Raw genomic sequence first — 16,792 nt, 5'->3', positions numbered from 1 at the left:
TCCGCACAGGAAATTGTTTAGTGCATGGAGCCACCATGCTCAGTTGGAAAGATGCCATGTGAGCAGTCCACGCAAAGCAAACAGGAAATGGAATTTCAAAAATTTCTGATCCTTTAAAGGGAGAGGGGCAGAGGCCTGTGTACCTGGGTGCAGGGCAAGGAAGTTCAAAGTGCTGACCAGAGCAGTCAGGATGGGCATTGTGAGACACCTCCAGGAGGCCATTTACGGTGACATAATCAAGCTCAGTGTATACATTGACACTGCGTCAATCTAACTTTGTCACAAAAAGCTCTACGCCTCTTGTCTAAGTGGTTTTTATTTTGTTGGCATAGCAGGAGAGTTAAATCTGCGGGACGAGCATTGTTATGTGTACACCTCCACAGTTTTCTCAATGAAAGCGACTTGTCGACAAAACTGTGTAGTGTAGATGAGGCCTTCGTTTGGTCTCTGGTAGCATGAACAGGAAGTTTCCCCTAAGCAGATTTTCTAAGCAGATGGAATGGGAACTACAGTTCCCAGGCAATCTTTCTAGGTATGATCTCACTTGCCTAATTGCATGTTCCACCCAAGCTATGTGTATTCCTGACAGCATTTTATTATTACCAGCTTATTTTATTGTAACAATTATTTGGCATCCACTAAAGATTTGTCCACATTTTTTGGTTCAGACAGAATAAAAAAGCTAGAATTCTTTGCAGAGTGCTTTACAACACATATTCTCTGAAGTGGGGGATAGCAGAGTGGGTGTTTTTTTAAATAGATGCTAAATGGGGATATGATGTTGAACTTTTTGTCTCATGGACCATTTGCCAATCCTGAAGTCTGTGATGGGTACCCATTCGAACACAGTGTCCCCTTGCTGAGTAAGCATATCAGGGGTGAGGGAAGAAAATCTTTTAAGGTCTAATGACCGTATTTTTATCGCATAACTGAACAAACTGAAAAGGATAAGACAGAATCCTCAAGTCTGGCTCAGTTTATTGGAACTCATCTTTAATTTGACCCTGCTGCTGCTGGCATGCAATTAAAACATAATCCTAATCGGGGATGTTGTTGTTCAATTGTTTAGTGGTTGTGAAATAGGCCATTCTTTCCTCCCATACTTTCATGTAGTTGAGCCTGTGAGACGAGATCACTCTTCATGGGATACATTCTGGAATTATACTCTGGCTACAAAAGCAGTGTTATTGTACACAGCCATATTTTGTTTGGCATACCTCCCTCCCCTGACAAACATTATTCAGACCCAAAATAAGAATAATTTGTGTGTGAGGCAGTTGTGTAGGTACTTATGGTGGGTCAGGAAATATACATGTACAGACATGTAAACCAAACCTGTTAAACTGTAGGCCTCTTTCTAACACCACCACTCCCTTCCTTGGAGTGGATTTTTGGGTATTGGGTGTAGGGTAGAACAGGCAAAGACAGCTTCTGTTACATGCTGCTCCTGAACATTTAAAAAGCAAAGCACTGCTTTTTTTTGTTTGTTTTTAGTGTGTAATGGTTTGTCTAAATTAAAAGTTGTTGTGGGTTAACTTGAACTGTTTTGTGTCCACACGCACCATTTTTTCATAGAACATCAGGATTGGAAGGGACCTCAGAAGGTCCTCTAGTCCAACCTCCTGCTCAAAGCAGGGCCAATCCCCAGACAGATTTTTGCCCCAGATCCCTAAATGGCCCCCCCCTTAAGGATTGAACTCACAACCCTGGGTGTAGCAGGCCAATGCTCAAACCACTGAGCTATCCCTCTCCCCATTTGTTGCAAATCATCTGATGTGTTAACCCACATTAATATATTTCTTTTGGGAGTGTGTATACTGAGGTGTAGGATGAATTTACTCAGAACAAAGCAGGTGTAGATGTATCCCCATTGTGAAACAATTGTTCTATATCTGGTAGTCCTGCTGGTATCCCATGCTGGTTTGCTGGCTACTTGGGTCAGCTTGTCTATTTACCTGTGTGCCCTCTACTGTTCTGGAATCATCTTGACTTGACTGTCACCTCCCTGTTTAAATGGTCGCATGCAGCCAAGTGTGGCTGTTCATGATTCTAGCTCATGGAAATGATTATTAAGCAGCCATGGCTCAGGCTCCTGTGTGGTCCCAGGCTGAGGTCCTGGACTTTGTTGTCCTCTGGGGAGAGGTGCTAATCCCAGCCTATTTGAAGAGCAGTCACCATAATTCACATGTCTGCAAATGTCTATCAAAACAAACAAAGGAGAGGGGGCACTCCGAGAACCTGATCTGATGCTGCCACAAGGGAAAGGAGCTCTGGCTGTGTTTTAGTAATGTCAGGGTCAATAATAAGGACCCTGGTTGAACTCGCATGGTTTGGCAGTTATTGTGATGAGCTGGACTGTTTTGTACTGGACTTTTAACTTTGCATCATGTTATGTTTGTTCAATAGTTTTTTCCTTTACTGTTCACAATATTAAACTTGATGTATTATTTGTTTTTTATTAATCATTAATTGAAAATGTCATGACATTCTTTATTTGAAAATTTCATAAGAGCCTTGTGTGAGTCAATAAAATCCCCACGTGCAGTGTACTAAACTCTGTCCATCAGTAGATATAAATGTTAAGACACATGCATTGATCATGATAAAAGCCTTACACAAGGGTATATACATTGTCTTAGCCTCAGAGTAGGAATGTAATGCTTGGCTGGGTCTGAGTCCCTGACCAGTTGCAGCATTTGGTAGATGCTGCCTCTCTGGTTGTTCAGAAACTTCAGGAATTCTGCTCACCACCTCCGTCTACTCTTCAGCAAAGTTATCTCCTTTGATCTCAGTAGGTTGTGCAAAACACAACAAGCTTCTATCACATGACACAGATATTGCTTATCAGCTTCCAGCCTGGACATTAGGTTCCTCCATCTACCTGTCAGTCTTCCAAATGCATTCTGCAGCCACTCAGGATTTAGTTAAACAAGTGCTTTCTCCAATCCATGTATACAGTAAGAGGCTTTTTAAGCCAGGGAAGCAGAGGGTAATCATAGGAGGAATGGCAGCACCATCAGTGTCCAGAGTGGTTCACAGAAACAAAAGTTGTGATATCATTACAGAAAACAAGCCAGAGTTTCTAAAGATCCCGGCATCATGGACCTTTGCAGTAAACCCCACATTAATATTGGTGAATCTTCCATAGTGTTCAGCCAGCCTTGCTGCACCATGAAGAAATATCCCTTTCTGTTGATGAACCCTGAGGCTTGATGTTGGGGGCAAAGGAGAGGCACATAGATCCCATCAATGGCTCCAATATAATTCAGGAACTCAAATAGTAAATCCATAAATAACATCCTGTACATTGCCTAGTTTTATGACCAGAGGGAACAGCACCTTCTTGATAGCTGCACACACCTTCATTACAATAGCCCCGAGAGGTTATCTAACAATACCGAAATGGGTAGCTACTGACTGGTAGCAATTGTGTTGATGAGCTTCCAGATAGGTGTGTTATGCACAGATTTCTAGGAAAGTGGACTTTGACATCCTGAAGTTTTGCTTCCACTGCTGGACATTCTAGATCTTCATTCCTATTCTGTTCCATCAGTCAGTGCTAGTACTGGAAATAAGGTGTAAATTTTTAACTGAGAACAAATTGGAACAAATTACCAAGGCTCATGGTGGATTCTTCATCACTGACAAATTTTAAATCAAGATTGGATGTTTTTCTAAAAGCTGTAGGAATTGTTTTGGGAAAGTTCTATGGCCTGTGCTATACAGGAGGTCAGACTACATGATCACAATGGTCCCTTCTGTCATTGGAAACTATTAATCTAGTTGGCTGAACTCAAAAGTGATGGCTAACTTGCTGAAGCCACTGCAGGAAAAAATTAAGCACTAGTATATTCTCAGTTCCATCTTCCTCAGGGGCCTGTATGTTCTTGGCTCTGAAATCATTGCACAATGTGACATATTTGCTGTATTCTGTTTGAATTAATCACTGTGATGATCACAGTGCTCAGCAATGTTTCTTCCATGCTGTTTGACAGTGCTTTAAAAATAGCATTGGCGCATAACGATGGATGATGGAATGAAATGAGAGGAATCATGGGACCTACTTATTTTGAACCCAAGTCCCAGAATTCAAGTGCCTTTTGGTAATTATCTCACAATCATAGAAATGTAGGTCTGGAAGGGACCTCAAGAGGTCATCTAGTCCATCCCTCCATGCTGAGATGAGACCAAGTACACGTAGATCATATCTGATGGGTGTTTGTCTAACTTGTTCTTTAAAACCTCCAAGGATGAGGATTCTACAACCTCCCTTTAGAACTTATTCCAGTATTTGTCTAACTTGTTCTTTAAAACCTCCAAGGATGGGGATTCTACAACCTCCCTTTAGAATTTATTCCAGTATTTAACTATGTGCAGCAAAAATAATCCCAGAATGCATAGAGTTTAGTGGGGGAGCACTGTACCAGGAGATGCCTGCCCAGTATGCTGACGGCTTGTTTTGAAAACGTGCAGCGCTGTGTGTGTGCAGTGATCCCAAAAGGTGCTTAGCTGGGGATTAAAATGTGGTGTTGACAGACTGCTTGTGCAGCCATTATTCTGGATCACATAATGCAGATACACAAAACCTGCAACAGCTTTCATGTGCAGTCAAGCTTAGTCCAGAACTCCTGACGCTTTAAAATGTAAATGTAATGGAGACTTAGATAAAATTGGAACAGATTCACTCTTGTTAAATGTATGATCCAGTCTTGATGTAGTTGGTGAACAGATATCTGTTGTTTAAGAACAGCATGGTAGGCCCAAAATACTGCTTTTTATAATATATGTATATATTTCCTATTTTGGGGAATATTATATTAGGAGGAAGAGATGAAATAATCAGAACTATAGTGAGGCAGAAGTGATACTGAAACACTATTCTGTATAGACAATATGGATTCATATTTCAAGTTAGAAAGGTAAATATTTTGCTACATTGTTCAGGATTAGTGCAGTATATTCCAGTTTAGATTATTTTTATTTTTAATTTAAAAATTAGTTGGCTAGCAGGAATCATGCACACATAGCTTGTTGTGGGGGACGCTATCGGCGGGTAGCAATCGATTGCTCGGGGATTGATATATCGCGTCTCATCTAGACATGATATATCGATCCCCGAACGCGTTTATATCGATTCCGGAATTCCACCAACCCGAACGGAGTTGTGGAGGCGACATGGGGAGCCGCGGACATCGATCCCACGCCGTGAGGACAGTGAGTAATTCGATCTTAGATACTTCGACTTCAGCTACGTTATTCACGTAGTGTAGACCAGCCCTGAAAGATATTTGTCTAGCTGGTTTTTAAGAGCTTCCAATGATGGGGATTCCATGTCCTCCTTTGGAAGCCTATTCCAGTGCTTAACTACCCCTAGAGTTAGGAAGTTTTTCCTAATATCTAACCTAAATCTCCCTTGCTTCAGATGAAGCTCATTACTTTTTGTCCAATCTTCAGTGGGCATGAAGAGCAACTGATCACCAATCCTCTTTATTATAGCCCTTAACATACTGGAAGACAGTTATCAGGTCCCCCTCAGTTTTCTTTTCTCATGACTAAGCATTCCTAATTTTTTTAACCTGTTCTCATAGGTCAGGTTTTCTAAATCTGTTATCATTTTTGTTGCTCTCCTGTGGACTCTTTCCAGTTTGTCCACATCTTTCCTAAATTGTAGTGCCCAAAACTGGACATAGTGCTCCAGCTGGGGCCTCACCAGTGCTGAGTAGAGCGGAACAGTTACCGCCTGCATCTTACATACAACACTCCTGTTAACACACCTCAGAATCATATTAGCCTTTTTTGCAACTGCATCACATTGATGACACACATTCTGTTTGTGGTCCACTATAATCCCCAGATCCTTTTAAGCAGTAAGACCACCTAGGCAGTTATTCCCCATTTTGTAATTGTGTGTTTGATTTTTTCCTTCCTAAGTGAAGTACTTTGCACTTGTCTGTATTTAATTTTATCTTGTTGAATTCAGACCAATTCTCCAATTTTTAAAGGTCATTTTGAATTTTAAACCGGTCCTCCAAAGTGCTTGCAACCTCTCCCTTGGTGTCATCTGCAGATTTTATAAGCATACTCTCTACTCCATTATCCAAGTCATTAATGTAACTATTGAATAGTACCAGATCCAGGACTGACCCCTACGGGGTACAACTAGATATGCCCTCCTAATTTCAAACCATTGAGGCATAAGAGAGGAAACATTTTCTCTGCTTCAGACCAGTGTAATGGAACACTTTTTTTTTTTTTAAGAGTCCTGAGGGACAAAGATAATGCTGCAATTTCAGCTTACATAAAAATCACTATCACAGCCCGTGGTCCGGTACAAAGGTCCTGGAAGGTAATAGTAGAAAGCAAATGGTATAAGGGAACCAGAAAAAAGCATATTTTTACACAGTCTGAAAGATTTGTAAGGGCATTTTTGTTTAATCTATGAAATTGCATTTGGTCTGTAATTAAAATCATTTGCTTTAGTACTACTTTTAGGTAGCACTTCTGCTATATTTACATTTTGTACAGTGAATGTATGAGGAAACCAGAGCTTTCTATTTTAATCTCATTGATCGTTTTACAGTCATTCTTTATGTGAGCATTTGGAGATCTTAAATATATCATAAATGGCTTGCCTGATTTATTATTATACTAGAATACCATTGTCTGACAGTTAAATTGCATCTTTAGATGTAAATACTTGGGGATTTAACCTGGTCTCACAAGGCTGTGCTATCAGAATCAGGCCCTTATTTTCTCTTTACTTGACTACAATAACAATGCTCTTCATTTTCAAAGCATTCTATGAACACTGACTAATCCTCACAAAACCTGCCAAAGGAGGCCAGTGTTGTATATCTTTTACCAATGGAGAAATTGAGATAGAGAGTCTAAATGAGGAGATTTTCAAATGCACAAAGAGCAGTTAGGCATCTAACATATAAAAAATCAATGGCAGTTAGGCGCCTAACTGCCATTTGTGCCTTTGACAATCAGTCCGTGAGTGAATAGCCCCTAGGACACAGATTAAATCTTAGTCTGAGCAGGTTTTACTGTACTAGAGTTTCTGGCTTTAGCATTGGGCTCGTACATCTTGACTAGATGTTTTACCCAAGTAAATTTCATAAGTGTAAATTTGTGTACCCCAACTTCTTTAACCTGTGGTTTTTTAAAATCCATTTGCTCTGGATTCATTAGTTTCTTCTACCTTGGGGAGGATATGGTGCTGCAGTCAAAATCCACTACAGATATCATATAGTCAGGGAACTGTAGGTGGAAGTGTTAAGTCCTCCTAAACAGCCAAAATCCAACATAACCTTTATCTATATGAGATGCACAAAATGTGTTTTTTGCCATAATTAGATTTTAGAATGCATGCATATGATATCATCCAAGAATTTCTGCTAATTATAATCCTTCCTTAAAAGTATGTACTGTAGTATAATCTTTTAATCATTATTTTATATATATATAAAAAGAAATTACATTTAGCAAAGCGCATAGACATGCAATTATCCTTTTAAGTAGCTTTATAGCCACAAAAACTTAGTGTGAGAAGGTCTATGAAACAAGTAATAACTCCACAGTAAAACACACACAGTCATTACACCATAGTTAATTGCAGTTGTAAATATACATACTTTAAGAAAGGTTGGTCTAATTAACATCTAAAAAACAGAGTTCTCAGGAAATTTTGCTAAAGGGGTAACGGTATTGTTCAGTAAGGTGCATTTTTTGGCTTAAAAGATAATAAAATGAGATGGGGTAGAGGAAACTTAATATTTAGTTGTAGGCAAAATTAATGGATTATCTCATACACATACTTTGCTAGGGATTTCTTAATGTTACAGATGGAACATTAGAATTCCATAGTCAGGCAGACAGAGGTAAAACCTTATCCTTACAGTTGAGGCTAAGTAGCCTATGTCCCAGAGAGCTTGTTAGAGAGCTTTTCTCTAACAACATACAGAGAAATCCAGAACAAGGACAATCTCCTTTAACTTGCATACTCAGAACACAGCAAATAGAGTTCCAATTACTGTCAGTGCCCCCAGAGAATAGTCACTTGGGAAATAGAGTCCTAGGCACTTTCTGAAGAGCTTTTGTCTGCTGATAATTAATACTGAAGACACTTTCCCCTTTCTGAATACTTGTACTGAATAATTCCTGAATTCCTTTTCTCGGAATAAATTAATTAAAAGCACCACGATGTATGTGAATGGGATGTTTGCATAAATAATAGTGTGATTTATTTGTTCTATCTCTTATAACTACAAATAATTTTTCCTTAATTTTGTTCTAGTCTGCAGCAGACGTGATTTTCTTTTCCGTTTGAACTTGGTGTGAAGAAGCTTACATGAGACTTCTCATTTTTCTTTATGTAGCAAGGCTACCATTGCATCTGTGTTCTGAACACATCCCACAAAACTGATATGAGACAGAGCTTGCTCTCAAGTTAAACAGTTCGGTACTATAAGGACGTGCCAAAGTAAACTCTGATTGAGAACACTGTTTCCTCTCTACTTCTTCTCCTCTCTTAGTGGTAATTACTCTGATGTTGTTGTGAATACAGATATGACATGTAGAAATGCAGCTTTTAAATCTAGCATAACGTAAGCGCTTCAGTTGTTGCTAACCAAAAAGCTGAAATAGCAAGGAGATATGTGCTTGTTACATATTTACTTTGGCACATCCTTCTGGTGCTGCAGTGTTTAACAGAAAGTGATGATTACCATCTGTCCCCTCCCGTCTTATCATCAAAGATTCCCTTTTTCACTGAGAATCAGCTCTTCATCAGGAGATTCTATCCCTTTCTCCATGGACAGAGTTCTTTTTTTAAACAAACATTCCTGTTTTTTATTCTCAGCTTTATGCTGTCATTTTTTCTGTCTCTTTCTGCTTGGAACTATCCCATTACTTTAAATCCACCAGGCACATCCTCATCTTCACCTTCCTGAAAATGCTTCCTTAAAAGTTGTCATAAACAGATGGTTAAGGGTTAATGTCTCTTTTACCTGTAAAGGGTTAAGAAGCTCAGTGAACCTGGCTGACACCTGACCAGAGGACCAATGCGGGGACAAGATACTTTCAAATCTTGATGGAGGGAAGTCTTTGTTTGTGCTTATTGTTTTGTTCGTTGTTCACTCTTGGGGCTAAGAGGGACCAGACGTACACCCAATCTTTCTGAATCAGTCTCTCATGTTTCAAAATAGTAAGTAATAGCCAGGAAAGGCGGATTAGTCTTATGTTTGTTTTCTTAACTTGTACGTGTGTCTTTTGCTGGAAGGATTTTTACCTCTGTTTGCTGTAACTTTGAATCTCAGGCTAAGGGGAGGGGAGGTCCCTCTAGGCTATATGAATTTGAATACCCTGTAAAACATTTTCCATCCTGATTTTACAGAGATAATTTTTACTTTTTCTTTCTTTAATTAAAAGCTTTCCTTTTTTAAGAACCTGATTGATTTTTTCCCCTTGTTTTAAGACCCAGGGGGATTGGGTCTGAACTCACCAGGAATTGGTGGGGGGAAAAGGAGGGCGGGAAGGTTAATTCCTCTTTGTTTTAAGATCCAAGGAGATTGGATCAGTGTAGCCTCTCAGGGTAACCCAGGGAGGGGAAAGTCTGGGGGGAAAAAGAGAGGGAAGGCTAATTTTTCCTTGTGTTCAGATCCAAGGGGTTTGGGTCTTGGGTTCCCCAGGGAAGGTTTTGGGAGAACAGGAAGTGTGCCAAACACTATATTTTGGCTGGTGGCAGCGTACCAAATTTAAGCTAGTAATTAAGCTTAAAAGTAATCATGCAGGTCCCCACTTTTTGGACACTAAAGTTCAAAGTGGGGAAAAAACCTTGACATGGTTGGCAGCGGCTGGGATTTTTAAGAACCAAAAGCCAGTAGGATTTTTTTTTCTCTCCTTTCTAGCTGCTTGGAAAGCAACCTGAGGGCAGAGGTGTTAATTTTTTTAACAAGAGTCTTTGTAAGAGGAGGCTCAAGCTGTGAGCCAGCAGACAGCCAGCAAAAGGCATTTACAAGTGAATTGTTTTCTTTCTTTCTACCTCTCGGACATAGCTAGTTAGAAAATCTCTGTTAACCAAGCAGTCAGTAAGCTGCAGAGGGATGCAGCCAGCACAAGAAAGCAGGAACAATGAGTTCTAAGGAAGCCGTTAAACAGGAACTGGCAAGACTAGAAGCAACAGAGAAAGACAATGAACATAAGAGATGGATGGAACTAATTAATGCAGAAATATCCAGGGAAGAAGCGGCCCACAAAAGAGAAGAAAAAGCCAAAGAAGCTGACCACAGGAGAAAGAGAGAAAGGAAACAAAAAGAGCTAGAGATAAAAGAAAAAGTAAAAATTATCTCTGTAAAATCAGGATGGAAGATGTTTTACAGGGTATTCAGATTCATATAGCCTAGAGGGACCTCCCCTCCCCTTAGCCTGAGATTCAAAGTTACAGCAAACAGAGGTAAAAATCCTTCCAGCAGAAGACACATTTACAAGTTAAGAAAACAAACATAAGACTAATCCACCTTTCCTGGCTATTACTTACTATTTTGAAACATGAGAGACTGATTCAGAAAGATTGGGGAAAACTTGGGTGTACGTCTGGTCCCTCTTAGCCCCAAGAGCGAACAATGAACAAAACAAACAGCACAAATAAAGACTTCTCTCCACCAAGATTTGAAAGTATCTTGTCCCCCCATTGGTCCTCTGGTCAGGTGTCAGCCAGGTTCACTGAGCTTCTTAACCCTTTACAGGTAAAAGAGAGACATTAACCCTTAACCATCTGTTTATGACAAAAGTAAACCCATGTCTTCCAGTAATCTTTGCCTTATTCTCACCAATAATTTCACCACACCTTACCTTTACTGAACTGTTGTCCTATGTCTTGTCTTCTCCCTGCTAATCTTAGATTATAACTCTGCATGGCATGAACACCCTGTATATTGCTACATACTCTGCTATATAAATTATTAATAATGCATGGGCAAGTTTTACTGACTTAGTTTGCTAATGGTGGTTGGATAGGAAGAGGTTTATAGGTTCACTGAATGAGAAATACATTCTCACACTCTGATCTGCTTGGAATCATCATAAAGAATTAGCAAATGAATATCACACTATATACAGAAGACATACGTCACGTCTAATACCAATATGCATAGACTGTATCTAGTTCATTTAGATAAAGACCAGACTAAGGGAAGTGTTGGAATTGATACTACCAACACAGGGGAGAAAGAATAAGATCATGGAAGAATACGACACTCATTAGACACAGGACTCTGGGTTTGGGAGACCTAGATTCTATTTTTAGATTTTCCTTCAGATTTTCTGTTAATGTTTTGGGATCACTTATTGACTTGAGTCTGAGTTTTACTTTAATATCTTGGAATAGTGTTGTGCCCTATGCCTCAGTTTTCCTACCTGTAGCAGAGGATATTAATGTACCTCAAAGTGATGTTGAGGCAAACTTCATTAGTCTTTGTAAAGTGCTTTGAGATTCTGATGGAAGGAACTGTGGAAGAGTGGATTATTAATATTTCTTTTCATATATTAAAACTTAACAGTTAAAGTAAGGATCAAGATGTGGTGGTCCCTTCTGGCCTTAAACTCTGACTTTAAGACAGTTCTTTGGGGAGTTTATTTTTGGATTGTGGGGTTTTCGAGATGAATCTTAATTGCTGGTTTTTATTGCTGACTTTTACATGCATATTGTTCTCTTTTTTGTTTACTTGTAACTTTTGTTTTTAGTTATTATTGTTTAGGTGTCCAAAAGTGTCAGCCATGGGCACTCTCAGGCTACATCTTAGCAAAATTATTTCACATTGATTTTTGTGTACTGAGTTTTATATTGACTGAACTACAGTTTTGTAAGTATCAGGGAATGTGTACTTAGTAATTAAAGGACCCAATCCTGCAAGCCTTCTGCGTGGAACTCCCTGGAACATCAATGGGAGGTCACATATGGGGGACTTGCAGGACTGAACCCATGTTAAGGTAATTGTGTAAAGTTATATGCCTGAGTTGAGACCATTTAATACATCTTGTTTACTTATATAGCTGGAATCTTGATATTGGAGTTAAAGGTAGCTGTGTTAATTAAAAACACCCACAACTAGATTACACTGAAGAGTATACAACAGCAATTTATTATAAAGTTGTATAAAAGTAGCATGTGAAAGACAAGAAATTAATAGTTGAATACTGGATGATCTACTGGAAAATGTTATACAATTGTCAATTTGCCTGGGAAACAGAGTGGGGTAAAACTGTTGGAGATGACTCGTGAACCCCCTATTCCTGATTAAAACCCCTGGTGTGTGTATGTGCATGCACTCCTGTGTATATGTGGTGCCAAATTCTGTGGGGATTGCAAAAGTAATGTAACTGAGAGGAAACTTTTGTCTGTATTATTTACTAAATAAAGGGGCCGTTAATAGTATTTTGTGCCAGGCTGTTTTACTAGAGTCATTCCATAGAGGCACTTTTTTACGTGAGTGTGAGAAACTGGATGCTTTGGCTCTTTTTGGTGTTACAGTCTAAAGTTTATTAGTGGGATAATGGACATTAAAATCCTACTCGATCCAACCCATGTTTTTGAGTATAAAACTGATTTCTGTAGAGCAAGGGTAGGCAACCTATCGCACGCATGCCAAAGGTGGCATACAAGCTGATTTTCAGTGGCACTCACACTGCCCTGGTCCTGGCCACCAGTCCGGGGGGCTCTGCATTTTAATTTAATTTTAAACGAAGCTTCTTAAACATTTTAAAAACCTTATTTACTTTACATACAACAATAGTTTAGTTATATATTATAGACTTATAGAAAGACCTTCTAAAAATGTATTATTGGCATGCGAAACCTTAAATTAGAGTGAATAAATGAAGACTCTGCACACCACTTCTGAAAGGTTGCCGACCCCTGCTGTAGAGTCATGACAAATTCCTAACAAATTTTCCACCTTGGTGGATTGTGCCAAAAATTGTTTGACTAAACTTTGGCACTGCAGAAATCTTCCACCAGCTGCTGTGTGTATGTTGTCCCAAACAGAAATGTTTGAAAATAGAGAAATGTATATATATTTCAAAAACAAAGCTTGATCTGGATCAAGCTGGATCACTGTTATACATATGCAGAGATGATAGGTCAGATATTGCCCCCTTACTCCATGCAGCCCCACAAACTTTTTTTGGATTCAGTTGAGTTGCAAAGGTGTAATTGAGAGTAGAACCACAAGTACAGTGTTTTAGGCACAGATGCACAGTGCCAACTAATGTTTGGATACAGATGTTTACATTTGTAACTCTACCATTGGAACACATCAGTAATAACTTTTTAAATCACATGTGCTGTAGTTTTTTGATTTTGTTTTTTACTTAAGCCTGAAAAATACACCTGTAATTTTGTTGCTTTTATAATTAGAAAGTTGCCAGATAGTAGTAATGTATTAAACTCTACCCCACCCACCGATGTAGAGTGGTTTTTTTTTTCCTTTTTTTTTCCTGGATGGTCCTCTGAACTCCTGAGACCTAGGTATTGGAAAACCACTCCCAGAGACTGTTATCAGTGGTTCACAGTTATGCTGAAAGGACATAACAAGTGGGGTCCCGCAGAGATCAGTTCTGGGTCCGGTTCTATTCAATATCTTCATCAGTGATGTAGATAATGGCATACAGAGCACACTTATAAAGTTTGCGGATGATACCAAGTTGGGAGGGGTTGCAAGTGCTTTGGAGGATAGGATTAAAATTCAAAATGATCTGGACAAACTGGAGAAATGGCCTGACGTAAATAGGGTGAAATTCAATAAGGATAAATGCAAAGTACTCCACTTAGGAAGGAGCAATCAGTTGTACACATACAAAATGGGAAAGGACTACCTAGAAGGGAGTACTGCGGAAAGGGATTTGGGGGTCATAGTGGACCTCAAACTAAATATAAGTCAACGGTGTGACGCTGTTGCAAAAAAGCCAACATATTCCTGGGATGTATTAGCAGGAGTGTTGTAAGCAACATGCGAAAAGTAATTCTTCCACTCTACTCCGTGCTGATTAGCCGTCGACTGGAGTATTGTGTCCAGTTCTGGGCGCCACATTTCAGAAAGGATGTGGACAAATTGGAGAGAGTCCAGAGAAGAGCAACAAAAGTGATTAAAGGTCTAGAAAACATGACCTCTGAGGGAAGATTGAAAAAACTGGATTTGTTTAGTTTGGAAAAGAGAAAACTGATAGGGGACATGATAACAGTTTTCAAGTATGTAAAAGGTTGTTACAAGGGGGAGGAAGACAAATTTTTTTTCTTAACCTCTGGGGATAAGACAAGAAGCAGTGGGCTTAAATTGCAGCAAGGAAGGTTTAAGTTGGACATTAGCAAAAAACTTCCTAACTGTCAGAGTGGTTAAGCACTGGATTAAATTGCCTAGGGAGGCTGTGGAATCTCCATCATTGGAGATTGTTAAGAACTGGTGTCAAGGCTGATTCCCCACTCTAGCACTTCGAGTGCAAAAGGTGAGGACACACAAGGATTCTAAAAATTAATACTGGCCACTCTAGGCTTGTATTAAACTCCCAAGGTTACAGCTTCTCTCTGACCTTGGATTGGTAGATCTGCCACCACCCAAGTGCAGAACCCCTTTGAGAGACCAGGAAGGCGCACTTGAGAATTCCTTCCCATGGGGTACTGTCAGTCTCTTTAACCCCTCACGTTTGGGAAAGAGCTGAAAAAAGAGGAAAAAAAAGAAATCAGCTGTTGCCACCAGCTAATTAAACAACATGTGCACAAACCTATTAAGACACAAAGATCCAATTGTGTTCCTAAAAAAGGTAAATTTTATTAATAAAAAAAGGAAGAAAATACAGCTAGGAAGTTAAGTATTTGCTATATTAAAAAAAAAAACACTACAAGGATTAAGCATCAAGAATAGCTTTCTTGAGGTCCAGCTTAAAGGTTACAAGCAAAACAAAACCACCTGGGGTTAGTACAGAGGAATCCACAAGCCATAACAAAATAAAAGGAATAAATGTAATCACGTCTTCCTAGATATTTCCTGATCTACTTACATATTTGGAGTTTTTAAATTAGTAGTTTTGAGGTCTGATATTGATGATTTTTTCATACCTGTCCCAAGCTCTGTCCTGTCCACCTCTCCCCAGAGAACCACCACAGACAAACAAAAGAGGAGTCTTGTCTAAATTTAAAAAAGTTCTAGCCTTCCCATTGGCTCTCTTGGCCAGGTTCCCATTCACCTCTTTTTATCTATGCATAGCAGTGAGACTTTTTAACTCTTTACAGGTAGAGCAATTAGAGAATAGCAACTAAGAAGGATTTTATAGCTACTGGCTGGCTGGATGTCCATAAAAGGGAGTTCCCTCCCCCCTTTCATTTATCACAACAGGTTAGACAAACACCTGTCAGGAATGGTCTAGACTTAGTCCTGCCACAAGTGCAGGGGACTGGTCTAGATGACCTCTCAAGGTCCTTTCCAGTTCTGTGATTCCCCCGCTTTTCTGTTGCTTGTTCCTTCAAGGATCCACATTGTGACTAATCTAGTTCCAATCAAATAGGGGCCTCTTCTGGAGCAAAAAAATAACACTTCTGAATCAGGCAGCAGATTACTATTTAGCATCAGAAGAGTACACTGGAAAATAAGATTCCTGCCTTGCTCCTGACCTGTTATAGCTGCAGAACATTGTCAAGCACTCCCAGTGGTTTAGTTGAGCAATTTCAAAATGATTTATACCTTTATGTTTTTAAACCCTGTAATAATTTTTTTATTCCATTAGATATATTGGCAAAGAGTGATCTGTCTGGAGAGGTACTAGTGTAAGGCTTATTGTAAATCTGTAAATAAAGGGACTGAATGTGAGCATGTTATCAGTGAAAGATAGAGTGTTTGTATAACAGCATGAAAATACATTTAAACTTAAATAACTTCCAAATTGAATTATTTTTCCAGCACAGCAGTTTCAGACCAATCAATGCTAAGTCTGCTTGCAGTAACCTCATGGTCTGCTGGTAAATAAAAATTAGTGACAACAAAACACATTAAATCAGAGTCATAATTTCAGATATCTGACTGAAAGTAGCGAGCCTGGTCTTAAAGCTAATGCTCCTTCCATATAGTAGTTTACATTCTTGGGCATGTGTGATTAACAGCATCTCTCAGAACCATATGTGTTGCATGTTATGTGTTCTGCAATATCTAGGCAAAGTAGGATGAGGTAATCCTTTATATTTTTAGAGTGACATTCTGTTGTAGGGGGAAGAACTTTAGCTCTGAGATTCACTAACATGGGTTTTAAAGTCCTACCTGTCACTTACCTACCCTGCTGTAAATTTTCTGCAAAGAGGCTGTTTGTCTTTCCTTTAACCCTTAATGTTGTTTTAACTGATTTTTAAAAATAACTTGTTGGCTTTTTGTTGTTGCTAAGGATAGCTGTGTTACCTTCAGGCACCTTCATTTCAATCCAGGCTTGACCAAATCTATGGCAGTTTGAGGTGCAGCAGGGTACATTTCCTATCCTCTCAGAACTCTGCACCTTGGTGGGAAAGGCTCCCAGCAGTAAGCATTGGAAGTACAATGCATCATTCTGCCTCTCCTTCTCCAACTTAATCTAACTCTAAGAATTATTATAACAATCTTAGATTCATCAGATGATGAAAAATGACTTATTTCAAGGGTGCGTATGGAGAAGACCATTTGGTTTTGTAATGTACCCAGGAAAGTTCAGCTCAGATGCAACGTCTGGCTGTCAGCTTAGTTTCTAGCCCTCTTGTTTGAAGCACAAAGAATTGAAA

At 39.3% G+C, this 16,792-nt stretch overlaps 1 protein-coding gene across 3 annotated transcripts in view; it reads left to right on the top strand.

The window, feature by feature from the left end:
• The window catches only part of EPHX1 (epoxide hydrolase 1), a 43,203-nt gene that overhangs the window by 6,011 nt on the left and 20,400 nt on the right, over nt 1-16,792 (top strand). The window contains exon 1 of one of the 3 annotated variants that reach the window (XM_030557405.1): nt 6,326-6,346. The exons of the other annotated variants lie outside the window; for them this stretch is intronic. The gene's annotated coding sequence lies outside the window, so the exon portion shown is untranslated. Of the gene's footprint in view, nt 1-6,325; nt 6,347-16,792 lie in introns of those variants that run through there. 3 annotated transcript variants of the gene reach the window in all.

Source organism: Gopherus evgoodei, chromosome 3 (assembly GCF_007399415.2).
Source record: "Gopherus evgoodei ecotype Sinaloan lineage chromosome 3, rGopEvg1_v1.p, whole genome shotgun sequence".
NCBI lineage: Eukaryota > Metazoa > Chordata > Testudines > Testudinidae > Gopherus > Gopherus evgoodei.
This window is presented reverse-complemented; position numbering and strand designations above follow the sequence as displayed.